We start from the raw sequence: 22,847 nt of genomic DNA on the forward strand, positions 1-22,847 counted from the left end.
AAATTACAAGGCATCCTAAAAAGCAGCACTTTGAAGAGACAGAGCAAGCATCAGAACCAGACTCAGACATGGCAGAGATGTGGGTATTATCAGACTATGAATTTAAAATAACTATGATTAATATGATAAGTGAAAAAAGTAGACAACATGAAAGAATAGGTGGACAATGTAAGCAGAGAGGTGGAAACACTAAGAACTGAAAGGAAATGCTAGAAATACAAAACACACTATAAAGAAATGAAGAATGCCTTTGACAGGCTTATCAATAGACTGGACACAACCCAGGAAAGAATCAGTGAACTTGAGGAAACGACAACAGAAATTTCTAAGATTGAAATACAAAGAGAAATAAGAATGAAAAAGACAACAGAATACCCAAGAACAATGGGTATTACATATGTATAATAGTGATACAAAAAAAAGAAGAAAGGAACAAAATAAATATTTGAAGTAATAGTGACAGAACTTTCCAAAAGTAATGACAGACACCAAACTACTCATCCAAAAGCTCAGAAAATACCAAGCAGTATAAACACCAAAAAAAAAAAAAAAAAAAAATCCAATACCTAGACATATCATATTTGAACTGCAGGAAATCAAAGACAAACAGAAAAGCTTGAAAGAAGCCAAAGGAAAAACATACCTTAACTGTTGAGGATCAAGTATAATAATTACATCAGACTTCTCTTCAGAAAACATACAAGCAAAAAGGGGTGGTGTAAAATATTTTAAGGTGTTGGGGAAAACCCCACCAACCTAAAATTCTGTACCCAGAAAAATTATCCTTAAAAAGTGAAAGAGAGGGATTTCCGTGGTGGTCCAGTGGTTAAGACTCTGTGCTTCCACTGCAGGGGCACAGTTTCGATCCCTAGTCAGGAAATTAAGATCCTGCATGTTACACAATGTGGCCAAAAAAAAAAAAAGTGAAGGAGAAATAAAAACTTTCTAAACAAATAAAAATGATGAAATTTGTCACCATTTGACCTATTTTGAAAGAAATGTTACACAAAATTCTTCAGAAAGAAAGAAAATAATGTAGGTCAAAAATTTGGATCTATATAAAGAAAGGAAAAGCTTAGAGAAAGAATAAATGAAGATAAAGTAAAGTCTTTTATTTTTATTATTATTAATTGACCTAATAGATAACAGTTTTGTTTTTTTTTAAATAGCAACAAAGTATCCAGTGATGATAGATTATGGATCAGTGAAACAAATGACAGCAATGTTATAAGGGACAGAAGGGAAGATTTAGGAATACTTGGTTATAAGGTACTTGCATGACCTGTGAATTGGTATACTGTTATTTGAAAAAAGACTTGAATTAGTTGTAAATGAATATTGCAATCACTTAAAAAAGCAAACAAAGAAGTATTATTGATATGCTGAGAGGAGAGAAAATAAAATTCTATAAAATGTTCAATTAAAACCAGAAAAGGCAGAAAAAGAGTGAAAAACAAGAGAAACAAAGAATAAAGGCAAGGAATACAAAACAGTAAACAAATATGGTAAGATATCAATCCAACCATATCAATAATCACTTTAAATATCAATGGTCTACACTTAGAGGGGTGGGATAAGGAGCGTGGGAGGGAGGCAGACGCAAGAAGGAAGAGTTATAGGGATATATGTATATGTATAGCTGATTCACTTTGTTATACACACCATTGTAAAGCAATTATACTCCAATAAAGACGTTAAAAAAACGAAAGAAAAAAAAACAATTGAATAACTACAACATAAAAATATATATACATCAGTGGTCTAAATACAACACTTAGAAGACAGAAACTGTCAAAGTGGATAAAAAAACAAAACCCAACTATATGTTTTCTCCAAGAAACTCACTTTAAATATAGATATATTGGAAAAAAAGATGGAGAAAGATACACCATGCTTACACTTTTCAAAAAAGCTGGAGTAGTTCTATTAATTTCAGACACAATGGACTTCAGAATAAGGAAAAATTATTAGGAATAGAGAGGGGCATTAGGTAATAATAAAGATGTCGTTCTCTAAGAAGACAAAATGATACTTACTGTGTCTGTGCCTAACAACAGTGTCAAAATACGTGAGGAGAAAACTGATAGAAATGCAAGGAGAAATAGATGAATTGATTATCATGGTTGGAGCTTTCAACACCCTTTTATCAGGAATTGACAGATCCAGCAGCCAGAAAATCAGTATTATATAGTTAAAATGAACAGTACCATCAAACTGGATCTAATTGACATCTATCTATGATTTCATTGAACAACAACAGAATACACATTTTTCTCAAGCTCACACAGAACATTCACCAAGATAGACCATATTCTTTTTTTTTCCCCCTGACTACACACAGTAAAATTTCCAGTATTATTTTCAACCATAACAACAAAGTGGAATTTTAAAAAAATTTTTATATAGCACGTTCTTATTAGTTATCTATTTTATACATATTAGTGTATATATGGATAGACCACATTCTTGGCAGTAAAATACACCTTAACAAATTTAAAAGAATAGAAATATGCTATCAGACCACAACAGAATTAAATTAGAAATCATTAACAGAAAAATAGCTAGAAAACCCTAAGATAATTGGAGATTAAACAAAACACTTCTAAATAATTCATGAATCAAAGAAGTCTCAAGATAAATTTTAAAACATTTCAAACTAAATGAAAATAAAAATACAACTTATCAAAATTTGTGGGATGTAATGAAAGTGGTGCTTAATGGGAAATGTATAGCATTGAATTCATATATTAGAAAAGAAAGAAGATTTAAAATAGATAATCTAGTTTCCACCTTAGCAAATTAGAAAACAAGAGCACATTAAATCCAAGGGAAGCAGAAGAAAAGAAATAATAAAAACCAGAGCAGAAATCAATGCAATTGAAAACAGGAAATCAAAAGATAAAATGAATAAAACCAAGAGCTGACTTTTTGAAAAGATCAATAAAAATGATGAACCTCTAGCCATGTTAACTAATAAGCAGAAAGAAGACAGATCTTACTAACATCAGAAATAGAAGAGGAGCCATGGACATCAAAAAGATTAAAAAGCAGTATTATGAATAAATCTATGCCCATAAGTTTGATAACCTGGATGAAATGGACCAATTCCTTGAAAGACACAATCAACCAAAACTCACACAAGGAAAAACAGACAATTTAAAGAGGCCTATATCAAAGAATTAGAATCAGGGACTTCCCTGGTGGCACAGTAGTTAAGAACCCGCCTGCCAATTCAGGGGACAGGGGTTTGAGCCCTGGTCCGGGAAGACCCCACATGCCATGGAGCAACTAAGCCCGTGTGCCACAACTACTGAGCCTGTGCTCTAGAGCCTGCGAGCCACAACTACTGAGTCCACATGCCACAACTACCGAAGCCCTCGAACCTAGAGCCTGTACTCTGCAACAAGAGAAGCCACTGCAATGAGAAGCCCGCACACCTCAACGAAGAGCAGTCCCCGCTCACCACAACTAGGAAAAGCCCAAGTGCAGCAACAAAGACCCAATGCAGCCAAAAAGTAATTAATTAATTTTTTAAAAATAATTAAAATCAATAATTAATAACCTTCCAAAACAGAAAGCCCCAGGCCATGATAGGTTCACTGGTGTGTTCTACCAAACATTAAGGAAGAAATTATAATACCAATTATTTACAATCTCTTCCAAAAAAGAAAACCAGAGGGAATACTTCTTAATTCATTCTATGAGGCCAGCATTATCTTATTATCAAAACCGGAAAAAGTCATTGCAAGAAAGGAAAACTAAAGATATTTTTAAATATCTCTCATGAACATGAATGCAAGAACTCTTAACAAAATATTAGCAAATTGAATCCAACAAGGTATAAAAAGAATTACCACAATCAAGTGGGAATGATTCCAGGTATGCAAGGCTAGTTCAATATTTGAAAATCAATTAGGGTAACAGACTAAAGAAGAAAAATCATATGATCACATCAATAGATGCATAAAAAGCATTTGACAAACTCCAGTACCCAGTCACGATAAAATCTCAACAAACTGGAATAGAGGGGAACTTCCTCAACTGGATAAAGAACATCTACCAAAAAACCTACAGCTAACATCATACATAATGAGGAGAAAATAGGTGCTTTCCTGCTAAGAACAAGAATAAGGGAAGGATGTCCACTCTCACCACTCCTGTTCAACATCATACTGGGAGTCCTAGCTAATGCAATAAGGTAAAAAATACAGGAGGGGGCTGGATAAAAGATACACAGATTGGGAAAAAAGAAATAAAACTTTCTTTGTTTGCAGATGACATGATTGCCCATGTGGAAAATCCCAAAGGATCAACAAAAAAAGTCCTGGAATGAATAAGTGATTATAGTAAGGTTGAAGGATACAAGGTTAATATATAAGTCAATTGTTTTCTTATACACTAGCAATGAACAATTGGAATTTGAAATTTAAAACACAACAACATTTACTTTAGCATTCCTCAAAATGAAATATGAGGTATACATCTAATAAAATATGTACAAGATCTACATGAGGAAAACTACAAAATTCTGATAAAAGAAATCAAAGAAGATCTACATAAATGGAGAGATAATCCATTACATAGATAGGAAGACCTAATATTGCCAATATTCCAGATCTTCCCAAGTTGATCTATAGATTCAACACAATTTCAATCAAAAACCCAACAAGTTATTTTGCAGCTATTGACAAACTGATTCTAAAGTTTTATGGAAAGGCAATAGACCCAGAATAGCCAACGAAATATTGAAGGACAAAGTCGGAGGAGTGACACTATCCAACTTCAGGACTTATATAAAGCTACTATAATCAAGATAGTGTGGTATTGGCGAGAGAAAAGACAAATATTTTAATGGAACAGAATAGAGAGCCTATAAATAGATCCACACAAATACAGTCATTGATCTTTGACAGAGGAACAAAGGCAATGAAATGGAGAAAGTCTTTCAACAAATGGTACTGGAACAAAGAACAAGAAATTATTAACAATAATTTTTCAAAAGGCCCTTCCACATGGAAATTAAATAACCTCCTATAAAACTCCTTGAGCAAAAGGAAAAATACAAACCAAAATAACAATATTTATTTTAAAAATTTATAATGAAAACTACATATCATAATCTGTAGAATTTAGCTAAAGCGTGATCAGAGGAAAATTTGTAGCTTAAACATTTTTGTCAATAAAAATGAAAGAATTTCAGTTCTCAGCTCAAAAAGCTAAGAAAGGAGAAAGGAAATAATAAAAATGAAAGCAGAAATTAATGAGCTGAGGAATCAAAAAACAATAGCTCCGAGTAGTAAATCAAAATCCTATTTCTTTGGGAAATTCCTAGCGGTCCAGTGGTTAAGACTCCATGTTGTCACTGCCAAGGGCATGGGTTCAATCTCTGGTTGGGGGGCTTCCCTGGTGGCGCAGTGTTTGGGGGTCCGCCTGCAGATGCATGGGATGCGGGTTCGTGCCCCGGTCCGGGAGGATCCCATGTGCCGTGGAGCAGCTGGGCCCGTGGGCCATGGCCGCTGGGCCTGCGCGTCCGGAGCCTGTGCTCCGCAACGGGAGAGGCCACGGCAGTGAGAGGCCCGTGTACCGCAAAACAAAACAAAATGAACAAACAAACAAACAAAATCCTTGGTTGGGGAACCAAGATCCCACAGACCACACAGTGCATCCAAAAAAAAAAAAAAAGGAAACCCTAGTTCTTTGGAAAAGAATTAACAAAATAGACTGCTACCTATATTTACTCAAGAAATAAAGCACAAATATAAAAAATAAGAAATATTAAATGAGGAAATACCCATTGAAACAGAAGATATTTTTAAAATCCTAAGGGACCATTTCTCAGGCTTCTATGAAAATATTGAAAACCTGTACAAAGTGGATTACTTCCTATGAAAATATATTTCATCACATACAGATGGCCAACAGGCACATGAAAAGATGCACAACATTGCTAATTATTAGAGAAATGCAAATCAAAACTACAATGAGGTACCACCTCACATCAGTCAGAATGGGCATCATTAAACTGATACTACGTATAAACAGATAACTAATGAGAACCTACTGTATAGCTCAGGGAACTCTACTCCGTGCTCTGCGGTGACCTAAATGGGAAGGAAATCCGAAAAAGAGGGGACATATGTATATGTATAGTTGATTCACTTTGCCATACAGTAGAAACTAACACAACATTGTAAAGCAACTATACTCCAATAAAAATTAATTTTAAAAATCTAGAAATAACAAATGCGGGGGAGGGTGTGGAGAAAAGGGAACCCTCCTACATTGTTGGTGAGAATGTAAATTGGTGCAGCCACTATGGAAAACAGTATGTAAGTTCCCTAAAAAACTAATAGTAGAACTTGCATACAATCCAGCAATCCCACTCACGGGCATATATCTGGACAAGACTATAATTTGAAAAGATACATGCACCCCAATGTTCATAGCAGCACTATTCACAATAGCCAAGAGACAGAAGCAACCTAAGTGTCTATCAACAGATGAATAGATAAAGAAGATGTGGTACATATATACAATAGAATATTACTCAGCCTTAAAAAAGAATGAAATAATGCCATCTGCAGCAACACGGATGCATAGAGATTATCATACTAAGTGAAGTTAAGTCAGAAAGAGAAAGACAAATATCACACGATATCTCTTATATGTGAAATCTAAAATATGACACAAAGCAACTTATCTACAAAACAGAAACAGATTCTCAGACATAGAGAACAGACTTGTGGTTGCCAAGGGCCGGGGGCGAGGGAGGGATGGACTGGGAGTTTGGGATTAGCAGATGCAAACTATTATGTACAGAATGGATAAACAGCAAGGTCCTACTGTATAGTACAGGGAACTATATTCAATATCCTGTGATAAACCATGATGGAAAAGAATATGAAAAAGAATGTGTATATATGTGTGTTTGTGTGTAACTGAATCACTTTGTTGTACAGAAATTAACACAACATTGTAAATCAAATATACTTCAATAAAATAAATTAAAAAAAAATAAAATACAGTTCATCAAAATTGACCCCATTAGAGACAGCCAGTTTAAACAGACTAAGTTCCGTAGAAGAAATAGAGAAACTTATCAAGGAATTTCCATATAAAAAAGGACAAAGGCCTAAGGTTTCACCAAAATTTCTTTGAAGATTTCAAAGACCAGATAGTCATAGTGCTTCACAACTTTTTCCAGAGCTTTGAAAATGAAGGAAAACTTCTTAACTCTTCTTATAAAAGAGAAATAATACAAAAACCTGATAAAGAAAAAGAAAATTACAAATATCACTCATGAATATTCATGAAAACGTCTACATAAAATACTAACGAACAGAATCAAACACCACACTATAAAAATGATACAACATATCCAAGTGGGATTTATTCAGGAATACAAGGTTGATTAAATATTAATAAATTAACTAACACACTCTACGTATAGATTTAAGGAGAAAAATCTCTTTATTTCCACAGATGCTGAAAAGCCTTTGGCAAAAATCATTACTGATTCCTGTTAAAAACACTCAAGAAAATAGAAATTGATGGATATTTTTTAACATGTGAATACACACATGTGCACACGTATACACACACACACACACACACACACACACACACACACACACACACCTTTGTACTTAAAGCCAGCATTTCATTTAATGGGGAAATAGAACTTTCCAGTAAGATCAGGAACAAGGTAAGTTTGCCCACTGCCTCCACTACTATTCAACATTATACTAGAGGTATTAGCCAATTACACAAGAGAATCAATTACAGGCATGAGATTTGGAAAAGAAAAGTAAAACTATCTCTATTTGCAAATGATATTAATGTACACAGAAAACTCTAGGGAATCAATGATGAAGCTAACATTTCGGGCTTCCCTGGTGGCACAGTGGTTGAGAATCCGCCTGCCAATGCAGGGGACACGGGTTCGTGCCCCGGTCTGGGAGGATCCCACATGCCGCAGAGCGGCTGGGCCCGTGAGCCATGGTCGCTGGGCCTGCGCGTCCGGAGTCTGTGCTCTGCAACGGGAGGGGCCGCAACAGTGAGAGGCCCGCGTACCACACACAAAAAACAAAAAAACAAAAAAAACCTAACATTTCAATAAAGTAGCAGGCTGTAAAATTATCATATAGAAATCAACAGCCTTCAACTATACAAACAATGACCGGTAAGAGTATATAATAGAGAAAATCCCATCTATGTGACAACAGAGAAGATAAATTACTTAGGAATAAATATAATAAGAAATCTAAAAACATATACATGAGGAAAACTTTAGCAAAACAAAAGTAGCTTTGAACAAATGGAAAGACATTTCTTGTTCTTGTGTAAAATAACTCAATATTATAAAAATGTCAGGTCTCCCTAAGTTAATTTATAAATTGAATGCAATCCAATAAAAATAACAATGATTTTTTTATTTACTTTTTAAAAAATTGAAGTATAGTTGATTTACAACATTGTGTTAATTTCTGCTGTAGAGCAAAGTGACTCAGTTATATATATATATATATATATATATATATATATATATATATATATATACACACACACATTCTTTTTTATATTCTTTTCCATTATGGTTTATCCCAGGACATTGAACATAGTTCCCTATGCTATACAGTAGGACCTTTTTTTCCATCCATCCTACATGTAATAATTTGCACCTACTAACCTCAAACTCCCAATCAATCCCTCCCCCATCCCCCTCGCCCTAGGTAACCACAAGTCTATTCTCTATGTCTGTGAGTCTGTTTCTGCTTCACAGATAAGTTCACTGTGTCATACTTTAGATTCCACATATAAGTGATATCATATGGTATTTGTCTTTCTCTTTCCGACTTACTTCACTTAGTATGATAATCTCTACTTGTATCCATGTTGCTGCAAATGGCATTATTTCATTCTTTTTCATGGCTGAGTAGTATTCCATTGTATATATGTACCACATCTTCTTTATCCATTCATCTGTCGATGGACATTTAGGTTGTTTCCATGTCTTGGCTAACAATAAGATTTTTTAATGGAGCAAGTTGGTGCTAGATTTCATATGGAAAAACAAACATGCAATCCAAGAATAGCAAGGAAAACTCTAAAAGGAAAAGATATAAGGTGACTAGCCCTACAAGACATCAAAACATACTATAAAACATCTATAACTAGAGCAGTGTGGTGCTAGCACTTGAACAAACAAGCCCATTATCACAGCTTGTCGTCTATCATAGAAAAATCAGAAATTAAGTCAAGCACGTATGGAACTTTAGTATATGATAAAGGTAGCAACTCAAATCACTAGGGCAAAAAATGGACTTTTTCATAAATGATGCTGGAACAATTGGTTAGCCATTTGGGGAAAGGATAAGATTGAGCTATACCTCACACTATATTCAAGAATAAATTCCAAATGATCTAAAATTAAACTGAATCCATATAAGCATTAGGAGAAACTAGGTGAATTTCTCTTTAATCTGCATATAGAGGAAGGCTTGCTAACTATGACTCAAATCCAGATTCACTAAGTGCATTAAAAGAAAAAAGATTGCTAATTTTTAAAAATATCTATTTATTTGGTTGTGTTGGGTCTTAGTTGTTGCAGGCAGGCTCCTTAGTTGTGGCTTGCTGGCTCTTTAGTTGTGGTATGGGAACTCTTAGTTGTGGCATGCATATGGGATCTAGTTCCCTGACCAGGGATCGAACCTGGGCCCCCTGCATTGGGAGCGCGGACCCTTACCCACTGCACCACCAGGGAAGTCTCCCGATAAATTTGATTAAAATAAAAAATAATGATTTTTCATGGCAAATATCACCATAAACAAAGTCATAAGACAATCGACAGACTGGAAGAAAATATTTGCAACATACATTATAGATAAAAGACCAATATGCCAGTATATAAGTAACTTAAAAATTGAGGGGGAAAGAGGGAAAAAGCAAACATAAAAACAAAGAAAACCTGGCAAAAGATAAAAGGTAATTCAAAAAATTATATATGAAAATGAAAATTTTTTCAACCTCACTCATAAGACAAAAGCAAATTAAAACTACACAAAAATACCATTTCTCACCTATTGCATTATCAAGTTTTTAAAATGACAACCCACTCTGATGGTGAGGAAGTGGATAAACAAGCATCTCATAAATTGGTGGAGGAAATGTGAATTAGTACAACCTTTGTAAAGGGTAATTTTGCAGTATCTAACAAAACTACCCATGCACTTACCTTTTGAATTAGCAATCCCATTTCTAGGAATTTACCCTGAAGATATATCAGAAAATAAGAAAATACATTGCGTAATGTTTATTATCAAAGCATTGTTTGCAGTTGCAGAATATTTTCAACAATACAAATGCCACACTTTGTTTTAGTCTGCTCTGGCTACCATAACAAAATACCATAAACTGGGTGGCTTAAACAACAGAAATTTATTTCTCACAGTTCTGAAGGTTGGGAGGTCCATGATCATGGTGCCAGCAGATTTGATGTCTAGTGAAGGTCCACTACCTGGCTTGCAGATAGCTGCCTTCTCTCTGGCTCACCTGTCTTTTCCCCTGTACAAACTCATGGAGAGAGAGCTCTTGTGTCTCTTCCTCTTCTTATAAGAGCACTAATCCCATGAAAGGGGCTCTACCCTCATCCAAATCTAATCATCTCCCAAGGCGCACCCCACCAACTCTTAATACAATCATAATGGGGGTTAGGACTTCAACACAGGAATTTTGAGAGGACAGAAACATTCAGTCCATAATAACAGCAGCTAAATAAACAATGGTACATTCCCACAATGGAAGTTGTTTAAAAAAAAAAAAGGACAGAAGATTTGGTTGATTCTTTTGTTTCTGTTTGTTTCTTTTTTATATTCCACATATGAGTGAAATCATTTGGTATTTTTCTTTCTGGTGGTGGTTACCTGAGGAAAAGGGGTGTGGGGGAAGGTGAAATGGGTAAAGGGGATCAACTGTGTGGTGACAGATGGAAACTAAATTTTTGGTGGTGAGCAGCGAAGTAGAAATATGTTGCATACCTGAAACATAGTGTTATAAACTAATGTTACCTCAATAAAAAATAAAATTTTTATATTTTTTTGAAAGAGGAAAATCTCTATGAATTGATATGATTTCCAGAATTTACTGTTAAGTTTAACAAAAACAAAAAAAGCAAAGTGCAAAAAGTTATCTAGAGGGACTTCCCTGGTGGTCCAGTTGTTAAGAATCTGTCTTGCAATGCAGGGGACACCGGTTCGATCCCTGGTCAGGGAACTAAGATTCCACATGCCATGGGGCAACTAAGCCTGCACACTACAACTAGATAGCCCGCATGCTGCAACTACAGAGCCCATGCACTCTGGAGTCCACACACCACAACTACAGAGCCCACGTGCTCTGGAGCCCATGCACCACAACTACAGAGAAGCCCACGCACCACAACGAAAGATCCTGCATGCCACAACTAAGCCAATAAATAAATAAATAAACTTTTTTTTAAAAAAGGTTATCTACAGTATACTACCTATTGTGTAAGAAAGAAGAAATAAAAATAAAGAAGGAAAAAATAAGAAAATATACATGTGTCTACTCACTTGACCATAAAGAAACAGACAAGATAAACTATAAGCTAAGACTGGATACCTATGGGGCATGTCAGGAAATGGATGGAAAAGACAGAGGAAATATGGGTGGGAGAAAGACACTTATCTGAATATAATTTTTGGTACAATCCGGACTTTTGGAACCATGTTAGTGTTTCACATACTCAAAAAAGGAAAATAAGTAAAATCATCAAGTAAGGGGAAAATTTAATAAAACTAAAATTTAACCCAATCCCTCCCCCCAAATGAACCAAACTGCATATCAAATGAATAACATAACCACACTAAAGGGAGATTGGGAAAAGAACCCAGGTAACATTTGAACACAGTATTAAGACTACATGTCCTCAGGCTAAAACCCCAAAACTTCCCTAAACAAGCACTGACCTCTAATTAGTAGGCTTATTTTTCACAGAGGCAAAAATTAACACCTCTAAAACTACTTTATGTACATTCTAGGACTGAGTAAATAAAAAATATATTGTGTAAATGGGAGCTAGTTTTCTCACTGTCAGAGAAGGGAGTTGTAAATATGAAAGTAACGATAAAATAAACCCTGTGCCTTGAACTGGAATTACAGCTTTCAATGTGAACTCATGGGGAGATAGATGACAGATAGATAGATAGATTAGATAGGTAGGTAGGTAGATAGATAGATAGATAGATAGATAGATAGATAGATAGATAGATAGATAGGAGAGAAGGGAGGGAGGGAGGAATGGAGGAAGGAAGGGAGATATTAGATGAATATTAAAATGGATATAGATGTATGAAGGTGTATATATATACTCACATAATGTTACTTCTAGCACAGATCAAGTTCTCAATAATGTCCTTTTCCAGGCTCTCAATTTCATTCTAACTGGTGTATTTTTCTGTTCCTGTGCCTACAGCACTCTTCTTATAAATTATCACATTAATATTTTTGTTTATTTTTTAATTGAAGTATATTTGATTTACAATGTTGTTAGTTTCTGGTGTACAAAGTGACTCAGTTTTATATATATATATATACACACACACAAACATATACGTATATATTTTTTTAGCTTCTTTTCCATTATAGGTTATTACAAGATATGGAATAATTGAATATAGTTCCCTGTGCTATACAGTAGGGGACCTTGTTGTTTATCTATTTTTTCTTTTTCTTAGATTTTTTTTGATGTGGACCATTTTTAAAACCTTTATTGAATTTGTTACAATATTGCTTCTGTTTTGGTTTTGTGGCCACGAGACATGTGGGATCTTAGCTCCCCAACCAGGGATCAAACCCACAACCCCTGCATTGGAAGGCGTAGTCTTAACCACTGGACAACCAGGGAAGTCCCTATTTATCTATTTTATACACAGTAGTGTGTATCTGTTAATTCCAAGCTCCTAATTTATTCCTCCCCCGCCTTTCCCCTTTGGTAACCATAAATTTGTTTTCAATGTCTGTGAATCTGTTTCTGTTTTGTAAATAAGTTCATTTTTTAAAGATCCCACATATAAGTAATGTATATATTTATCCTTCTCTTACTTACTTCACTTAGTATGATAATCTCTAGTTGCATCCATTTTGCTGCAAATGGCATTATTTCATTCCTTTTTATGGCTGATTCCAGTATTCCAGTGTGTATATATACCACATGTTCTTTATCCATTAATCTGTCGATGGACATTTAGGTTGTTTCCACGTCTTGGCTACTGTAAAGAGTGCTGCTATGAACATAGGGGTGCACGTATCTTTTCAAATTATAGTTTGTTCAGGTATATGCCTAGGAGTGGAATTGCTGGGTCATATGGCAACACTATTTTTAGTTTTTTGAGGAACCTCCATACGGTTTTCCATAGTGGCTGTATCAATCTACATTCCCACCAACAGTGTAGGAGGGTTCCCTTTTCTCCACACCCTCTCCAGCATTTATTATTTGTAGACCTTTTGATGACAGCCATTCTGAGGGGTGTATGGTGATACCTCATTGTAGTTTTGATTTGCATTTCTCTAATAATCAGCAATATCGAGCATCCTTTCATACGTTTGTTGGCAACCTGTATACCTTCTTTAGAGAAATGTCTATTTAGGTCTTCTGCCCATTTTTTGATTTGGTCTTTTTTTCCATATTGAGCTGTATGATCTGTTTTGTGTTATGTTTTTATAGTTATTTAACAATTAGTTTGTAAATTCCCTTGAAAAACCTGGTAAAGAATTTGATTTAAAACAGACTTAATTTACAAATTAATATAGGCAGAATTGATATCTTTCAGAAGACTAACCCTAAGCATTTCTAATTTCCTATGCTATTATAAACAGTACTTTTGCTTCAATTTCCAACTGATTGTTGCTAGTTCATAAAAATGTAATTGAGTTTTATATGTTGATATATACTGCAACCATGCTAAACTCACTCATTTGTACTACAGAAAATTTTTCTGTAGATTCCATGAGATTTTTACACAGATAATCAAGTCACCTGCAAATATAGGTTTATTCCTTCCTTTCTAGACTGTATCACTTTTTTTTTTCTTACCTTATTATACTGGCTAGTCTCCAGTACAGTGTCAAATAAAAGTAGTGAGAATGGACATACTTGCTTTGTCCCTGACCTTAGTGGGAAAGCATTGTCTTTCAACGTTAAGTATGCTGTTAACTGTAGGTTTTTCGTAGATGCCCTGTATCAGTTTGAGAAAGTTTTCATCTATTCTTGGTTTCCTGGGTTTTATCATGAAAGGAGGTTGGATTTTGTCAAATGTTTTCTTTTTATCTATTGAGATGATCAGATGGTTTTTCAACATGAGGAATGATATTGATTGGTTTTCAAATGTTAAAACAACCTGCAATCTTCGGGTAAAATCCACTTAGCCATCATGTATTATTCTTATTACAGATTTTCAGATTCGATTCCTTAAAATTTTAAGAAAATTTTACATCTATATTTATGAGGGATATTCATCTGTAGTTTTCTTTTCCTGAACTGTCTCTGTCTGCTTTCATTATCAGAGTAATGCTCTCTTCATAGAAGTATTTTTAGGGGAAAGGAATATGTACAGTTGTTCATAATATTCACTTGCTATCCTTTTAATATCTGTAGGATTTGTAGTAATGTCATCTCTTTCATTCCCGATATTGGTATTTTGTGTCTTTTTTTTTTGATCAGTCTGGCTAAAAGTTTATCAATTTTACTTTTCTTTTCAAGGAACCAGTTTTCAGTTTCTGTCGGTTTTCTATATTGTTTTGCTTCTATCCATTGACTTTCTGTTTTGATTTTTATCTCCTTTTGCTTGCTTTGTATTTTATTTGCTCTTCTTTTTGTAGTTTCTTAAATTGGAAGCTGAGGTCAATGATTTCAGATCTTCCTTCTTTTTTTTAATATTTATTTGTTATTACTTTTTTTTTTCTTTTTTTGGCTGAATCAGGTCTTACTTGCAGCACACAGGATCTTCATTGCAGCATGTGGCATCTTGTGTTGTGGTGCCCAGGCTCTTCACTGTGGCATGTGTGCTTCTTTCTAGTTGTGGCACACAGGCTTCTCTCTAGTTGTGGCACATGGACTTCTCTCTAGCTGTGGTGTGTGGGATTTCTCACTCTAGTTGTGGCATGCAGGCTCCAGGATGTATGGGCTCTGTAGTTGTGGTGCGTGGGCTCCATAGTGTGTGGGCTCTGTAGTTTGTGGCACACCAGCTCTCTAGTTGTGTCATGTGGGCTTAGTTGCCCCATGGCATGTGGGATCTTAGTTTCCTGACCAGGGATCAAACCCACGTGCGCTACATTGGAAAGTGGACTCTGACCACCAGGGAAGTCCCAGACCTTTCTTATTTACTAATATAGTTTAATCCTATATATTTCTCTATAAGTACCACTGCTTGCATTCCCCAAATTTGGTATGTTGTTTTTTTCTTTTTTAAACATCTTTATTGGAGTATAGCTGCTTTACAGTGTTGTGTTAGTTTCTGCTGTATAACAAAGTGAATCAGCTATATATATACATATATTCCCATATCCCCTCCCTCTTGCATCTCCCTACCACCCTCCCTATCCCACCCCTCTAGGTGGTCACAAAGCACCAAGCTGATCTCCCTGTGCTATGCAGCTGCTTCCCACTAGCTATCTATTTTACATTTGGTAGAGTATACAGGTCAATGACACTCCTTCACTTTGTCCCAGCTTACCCTCCCCTCCCCCGTGTCCTCAAGTCCATTCTCTACATTTGTGCTTTATTCCTGTCCTGCCCCTAGGTTCATCAGAACCTTTTTATTTTTAGATTCCATATATATGTGTTAGCATATGGTATTTGTTTTTCTCTTTCTGACATACTTCATTCTGTATGACAGACTCTAGGTCCATCCACCTCACTATGAATAACAATTTCATTTCTTTTTATGGCTGAGTAATATTCCATCGTACATATGTGTCACATCTTTATCCATTCATCTGTCGATGGACATTTAGGTTGCTTCCATGTCCTGTATATTGTAAATAGTGCTGCAATGAACACTGTGGTACATGACTCTTTTTGAATTATGGTATTCTCAGGGTATATGCCCAGTAGTGGGATTTCTGGGTCATATGGTAACTCTATTTTTAGTTTTTTAAGGAACCTCCATACTGTTCTCCACAGTGTCTGTATCAATTTACATTCCCACCAATAGTGCAAGAGAGTTCCCTTTCTCCACACTCTCTCCAGCATCTATTGTTGGTAGATTTTTTGATGATGGCCATTCTGACCACTGTGAGGTGATACCTCATTGTAGTTGTGATTTGCATTTCTCTAATCATTAGTGATGTTGAGCATCCTTTCATGTGTTTGTTGCCAATCTGTATATCTTCTTTGAAGAAATGTCTGTTTAGGTCTTCTGCCCATTTTTGGATTGGGTTGTTTTTTTGATATTAAGCTGCATGAGCTGCTTATATATTTTGGAGATTAATCCTTTGTCAGTTGCTTCGTTTGAGAATATTTTCTCCCATTCTGAGGGATGTCATTTCATCTTGTTTATGGCTTCCTTTGTTGTGCAAAATCTTTTAAGTTTCATTAGGTCCTATTTGTTTACTTTTGTTTTTATTTCCATTTCTCTAGGAGGTGGGTCAATAAGGATCTTGCTGTGATTTATGTCATAGAGTGTTCTGCCTATGTTTTCCTCTAAGAGTTTGATAGTCTCTGGCCTTACATTGAGGTCTCAAATCCATTTTGAGTTTATTTTTGTATATGGTGTTAGGAAGTGTTCTAATTTCATTCTTTTACATGTAGCTGTCCAGTTTTCCCAGCAACATTTTTTGAAGAGGCTGTCTTCTCTCCATTGTATACTCTTGCTGCCTGTATCAAAGGTAAGGTGACCATATGTGCCTGGGTTTATCTCTGGGCTTTCTATCCTGTTCCATTTATCTATATTTCAGTTTTTGTGCTAGTACCACACTGTCTAGATTACTGTAGCTTTGTAGTATAGTCTGAAGTCAGGGAGGCTGATTCCTCCAGTTGTATTTTTCTTTCCAGGATTGCTTTTGCTATTCGGGGTCTTTTGTGTTTCCATACAAATTGTGCAACTTTTTCTTCTAGTTCTGTGAAAAATGCCATTGGTAGTTTGATAGGGATTGTATTGAATCTGTAGATTGCTTCGGGTAGTACATTTTCACAATGTTGATTCTTCCAATCTAAGAACATGGTATATCTCTCCATCTGTTTGTATCATCTTTAATTTCTTTCATCATTGTCTTATAGTTTTCTGCATACAGGTCTTTTGTCTCCTTAGGTAGGTTTATTCCTAGGTACTTTATTCTTTTTGTTGCAATGGTAAATGGGAGTGTTTCCTTAATTTCTCTTTCAGATTTTTCATTGTTAGTGTATAGGAATGCAAGAGATTTCTGTGCATTAATTTTGTATCCTGCTACTTTACCAAATTCATTGATTAGCTCTAGTAGTTTTCTGGTAGCATCTTTAGGATTCTCTATGTATAGTATCATGTCATCTGCAAACAGTGACAGTTTTACTTCTTCTTTTCCGATTTGGATTCTTTTCATTTCTTTTTCTTCTCTGATGGCTGTGGCTAAAACTTCCAAAACTATGTTGAATAATAGTGGTGAGAGTGGGCAACCTTGTCTTCTTCCCTATCTTAGCGGAAATGGTTTCAGTTTTTCACCATTGAGAACGATATTGGCTGTGGGTTTGTCATATATGGCCTTTATTATGTTGAGGGAGGTTTCCTCTATACATACTTTCTGGAGAGTTTTTATCATAAATTGGTGTTGAATTTTGTCGAAATATTTTTCTGCATCTATTGAGATTATCATAAAGTTTTAATCCTTCAGTTTGTTAATACAGTGTATCACATTGATTGATTTGAGTATATTGAAGAATCCTTGCATTCCTGGGATAAATCCCACTTGATCATGGTGTAGGATCCTTTTAGTGTGCTGCTGGATTCTGTTTGCTAGTATTTTGTTGAGGATATTTGCATCTATGTTCATCAGTTATATTACCTTGTAGTTTTCTTTTTTTGTGACGTCTTTCTTTGGTTTTGGTATCAGGGTGATGGTAGCCTTGTCGAATAAGTCTTGGAGTGTTCCTCCCTCTGTTGTATTTTGGAAGAGTTTGAGAAGGATAGGTGTTAACTCTTCTCTAAATGTTTGATAGAATTTGCCTGTGAAGCCATCTGGTCCTGGGCTTTTGTTTGTTGGAAGATTTTTAATCAGTTTCAATTTCAGTACTTGTGATTGGTCTGTTCATATTTTCTATTTCTTCCTGGTTCAGTCTCGGAACGTTGTGCTTTTCTAAGAATTTGTCCATTTCTTCCAGGTCGTCCATCTTACTGGCATATAGTTGCTTGTCGTATTCTCTCATGATCCTTTGTATTTCTGCAGTGTCAGTTGTTACTTCTCCTTTTTCATTTCTAACTCTGTTGATTTGAGTCTTCTCTCTTTTTTTCTTGATGAGTCTGGCTAATGGTTTATCAATTTTGTTTATCTTCTCAAAGAAGCAGCTTTTAGTTTTATTGATCTTTTCTATTGTTTCCTTCATTTGTTTTTCATTTATTTCTGATCTGATCTTTATGATTTCTTTCCTCCTGCTAACTTTGGGGTTTCTTTTGTTCTTCTTTCTCTAATTGCTTTAGGTGTAAGGTTCGGTTGTTTATTTGAGATTTTTCTTGAGGTAGGATGGTATCGATATAAACTTCCCTCTTAGAAATGCTTTTGCTGCGTCCCATAGGTTTTTGGGTTGTCGTGTTTTCATTGGCATTTGTTTCTAGGTATTTTTTGCTTTCCTCTTTGATTTCTTCAGTGATCTCTTGGTTATTTGTTAGCATATTGTTTAGTGTCCATGTGTTTGGATTTCTTACAGTTTTTTTTTTCCTGTAATTGATATCTAGTCTCATCGCATTGTGGTCAGAAAAGATAATTGATACGATTTCAAGTTTCTTAAATTTACCAAGGTTTGATTTTTGACCCAAGATATGATCTATTCTGAAGAATGTTCCATGAGCACTTGAGAAGAAAGTGTATTCTGTTGTTTTTGGATGGAATGTCCTATAAATACTAATTAAGTTCATCTTGTTTAATTGTCATTTAAAGCTTGTGTTTCCTTATTTGCTTCACGTTGGGTGATAAATATTTACAATTGTTATATCTTCTTCTTGCATTGATCCTTTGGTCATTATGTAGTGTCCTCCTTTGTCCCTTGTAATAGTCTTTATTTTAAAGTCTGTTTTCTGATATGAGAATTGCTACTCCAGCTTTCTTTTGATTTCCATTTGAATGGGATATCTTTTTCCATCCCCCACTTTCAATCTGTATTTGTCCCTAGGTCTGAAGTGGGTCTCTGTAGACAGCATATATATGGGTCTTGTTTTTGTATCCATTCAGCCAGTCTATGTCTTTTTGGTGGGAGCATTTAATCCATTTACATTTAAGGTAATTATTGATATGTATGTTACTATTACCTTTTTCTTAAATGTTTTGGGGTTGTTTATGTAGGTCTTTTCCTTCTCTTGTGTTTCCTGCCTAGAGAAGTTCCTTTAGCATTTTTTTGTAAAGCTGGTTTGGTGGTGCTGAATTCTCTTAACTTTTGCTTGTCTGTAAAGGTTTTAATTTCTCCTTCAAATCTGAATGAGATCCTTGCTGGGTAGAGAAATCTTAGTTGTAGGTTTTTCCCTTTCATCACTTTAAATATGTCTTGCCACTCCCTTCTGGTTTGCAGAGTTTCTGCTGAAAGATCAGCTGTTAACCTTATGGGGATTCCTTCCTATGTTATTTTTTGTTTTTCCCTTGCTGCTTTTCATATTGTTTCTTTGTATTTAATTTTTGATAGTTTGATTAATATGTGTCTTGGTATGTTTCTCCTTGGATTTATCCTGAGTGGGACTCTCTGCACTTCCTGGACTTGACTATTTCCTTTCCCATGTTAGGGAAGTTTTCAACTATAATCTCTTCAAATATTTTCTCAGTCCCTTTCTTTATCTCTTCTTCTTCTGGGACCCCTATAATTCGAATGTTGGTGCATTTAATGTTGTCCCAGAGGTCTGTGAGACTGGCCTAAATTCTTTTCATTCTTTTTTCTTTATTCTGCTCTGTGATAGTTATTTCCACTATTTTATCTTCCAGGTCACTTCTCCTTTCTTCTAACTCAGTTATTCTAATATTGATTCCGTCTAGAGAATTTTTATTTTGTTGTTCATCATTGTTTGTTTGCTCTTTAGTTCTTCTAGGTCCTTGTTAATTGTTTTATTATTTTCTCCATTCTATTATTTCCAAGATATTTGATCATCTTTACTATCATTACTCTGAATTCTTTTTCAGAAGGACTGCCTATTTCCTCTTCATTTGTTTGGTCTGGTAGGTTTTCACCTTGCTTCTTCATCTGCAGCATACTTTTCTGTCTTCTCATTTTCTTTAACTTACTGTTTTGGGGGTCTCCTTTTTGCAGGCTGCAGGTTCGTAGTTCCCATTGTTTTGGGTGTCTGCCCCCAGTTGGTGATGTTGGTTCAGTGGCTTGTGTAGGCTTCCTAGTGGAGGGGACTGGTGCCTCTGTTCTGGTGGGTGGGGCAGGATCTTGTCTTTCTGGTGGGCAGGGTCACCTCCTGTGTTGTGTTTTGGGGTGTCTGTGAACTTAGTATGATTTTAGGCAGCCTCTGCTAATGGCTGGGGTTGTGTTCCTGTCTTGCTAGTTTTTTGGCATGGGGCATCCAGCACTGGAGCTTGCTGGCCATTGGGTGGAGCTGGGTCTTAGCACTGAGACAGAGATCTCTGGGAGAGCTCTCACCAATTGATATTATGTGGGGCTGGGAGGTCTCTGGCAGTCCAATGTCCTGAACTCGGCTCTCCCACCTAAGAGACTCAAGTCTGACACCAGGCGGGAGCACCAAGACCCTGTCAGCCACATGGCTCAGAAGAAAAGGGAGGAAAAAATAATAATAATAAATTATTAACATAAAAAAATAATAATTTTTTTAAAAAATGAAGAGAGTAACCAAACCAATAAACAAATCCACCAATGATAACAAGCGCTAAAAACTAAACTAAGGTAAACATATATATCAGAAACAAATCAGTTACAGACAGCAAACTCCAAGTCTACAGTTGCTCCTAAAGTCCACCGCCCCAATTTTGGGATGATATTTTGTCTATTCAGGTATTCCACAGATGCAGGGTACATCAAGTTGACTGTGGGGATTTAATCCGCTACTCCTGTGGCTGCTGGGAGAGATTTCCCTTTCTCTTCTTTGTTCGCACAGCTCCCAGGGTTCAGCTTTGGATTTGGACCCGCCTCTGCGTATAGGTCACCCTCAGGCATCTGTTCCCACCCAGATAGAAGGGAGTGGAAGCAGCGGCTGATTAGGGGGCTCTCACTCACTCAGGCTGGGGGGAGGGAGGGGTACGGTAGTCATAATTAGAATGAGGGGCAAGCTTGCAGTGGCAGAAGCCAGCATGACGTTTGCAACAGTCTGAGGCGTGCCATGTGTTCTCCCGGTGAAGTTGTCCCTGGATCATGGGACCCTGGCAGTGGCGGGCTACACAGGCTCCCGTGAGGGGAGGTGTGGATGTGACCTGTGCTGTACACAGGCTTCTTGGTGGCTGCAGCAGCAGCCTTAGCGTTTCATGCCCGTCTCTGGGGTCCAAGCCAATAGCCGCGGCTCACACTCGTCTCTGGAGTTCATTTAGGTGGTGCTCTGAATCCCCTCTCCTCGCGCACCGTGAAACGATGGTCTCTTGTCTCTTCGGCAGGTCCAGACTTTTCCCCAGACTCCCTGCCAGCTAGCTGTGCCACACTAGCCCCTTCAGGCTGTGTTCACGCCGCCAACCCCAGTCCTGTCCCTGCGCTCTGACCGAAGCCCAAGCCTCAGCTCCCAGCCCCGCCCGCCCCGGCGGGGGAGAAGACAAGCCTCTCAGGCTGGTGAGTGCTGGTCGGCACCGTTCCTCTGTGCAGGAATCTCTCTGCTTTGCCCCCTGCACCCCTATTGCTGCGCTCTACTCCATGGCTCCAAAGCTTCCCCTCTCCGCCACCCACAGTCTCCGCCGCAAAGGGGCTTCCTAGTGTGTGGAAACCTTTCCTCCTTCACAGCTCCCTCCCAGAGGTGCAGGTCCCGTCCCTATTCTTTTGTCTGTTTTTTCTTGTTTCTTTTGCCCTACCCAGGTACGTGGGGAGTTTCTTGCCTTTTGGGAAGTCTGAGGTCTTCTGCCAGCGGTTGGTAGGTGTTCTGTAGGAGTTGTTCCACTTGTAGATATATTTTTGATGTACTTGTGAGGAGGAAGGTGATCTCCACGTCTTACTCCTCCTCCATCTTGAAGGTCCCCCTCCAGTATGTTGTTTTTTGTTCTGTGTTCTTTTATGTGATTGACAGGTGTAGCCACAAGAGGTGACACATGAGAGGCTCAGGAAAACAAATTTATTATGCTCCCAGGTCCTAAAATTGGATGCACAGCATACCGTTCCACGTAGGGCCACATGGGAAAGCCTCAGAGTGGTCAGCACGCAGAAAGCAGGAGCAAGGGGAAAGCCGAAGCTAGAATCTTTATTGGAGTTTCTGTGGGACAGGCAAGGCAGGGCAGAATGAACAGTTTAGAACTCTCTAGTTTGAATAATTTCAGTGGGCTCTACACTGTAAGGGTGGTCCCTAGTTGCCTGGTACCTGGCCCTGGGATGATTAAGACAGAGTATATTGCCTCCTGGGGTGTATGGGCCAGATAGAGGAGATATGGCTCTGGACTGTTTAGTCTGTAAATCAAAGACATGCTCCCTTTGCTGCTCAAGAATTGGCTAGGCTCACTATTTACAATAG

The sequence above is a fragment of the Tursiops truncatus genome, chromosome 7 (assembly GCF_011762595.2).
Source record: "Tursiops truncatus isolate mTurTru1 chromosome 7, mTurTru1.mat.Y, whole genome shotgun sequence".
Taxonomy (NCBI): Eukaryota; Metazoa; Chordata; class Mammalia; order Artiodactyla; family Delphinidae; genus Tursiops; species Tursiops truncatus.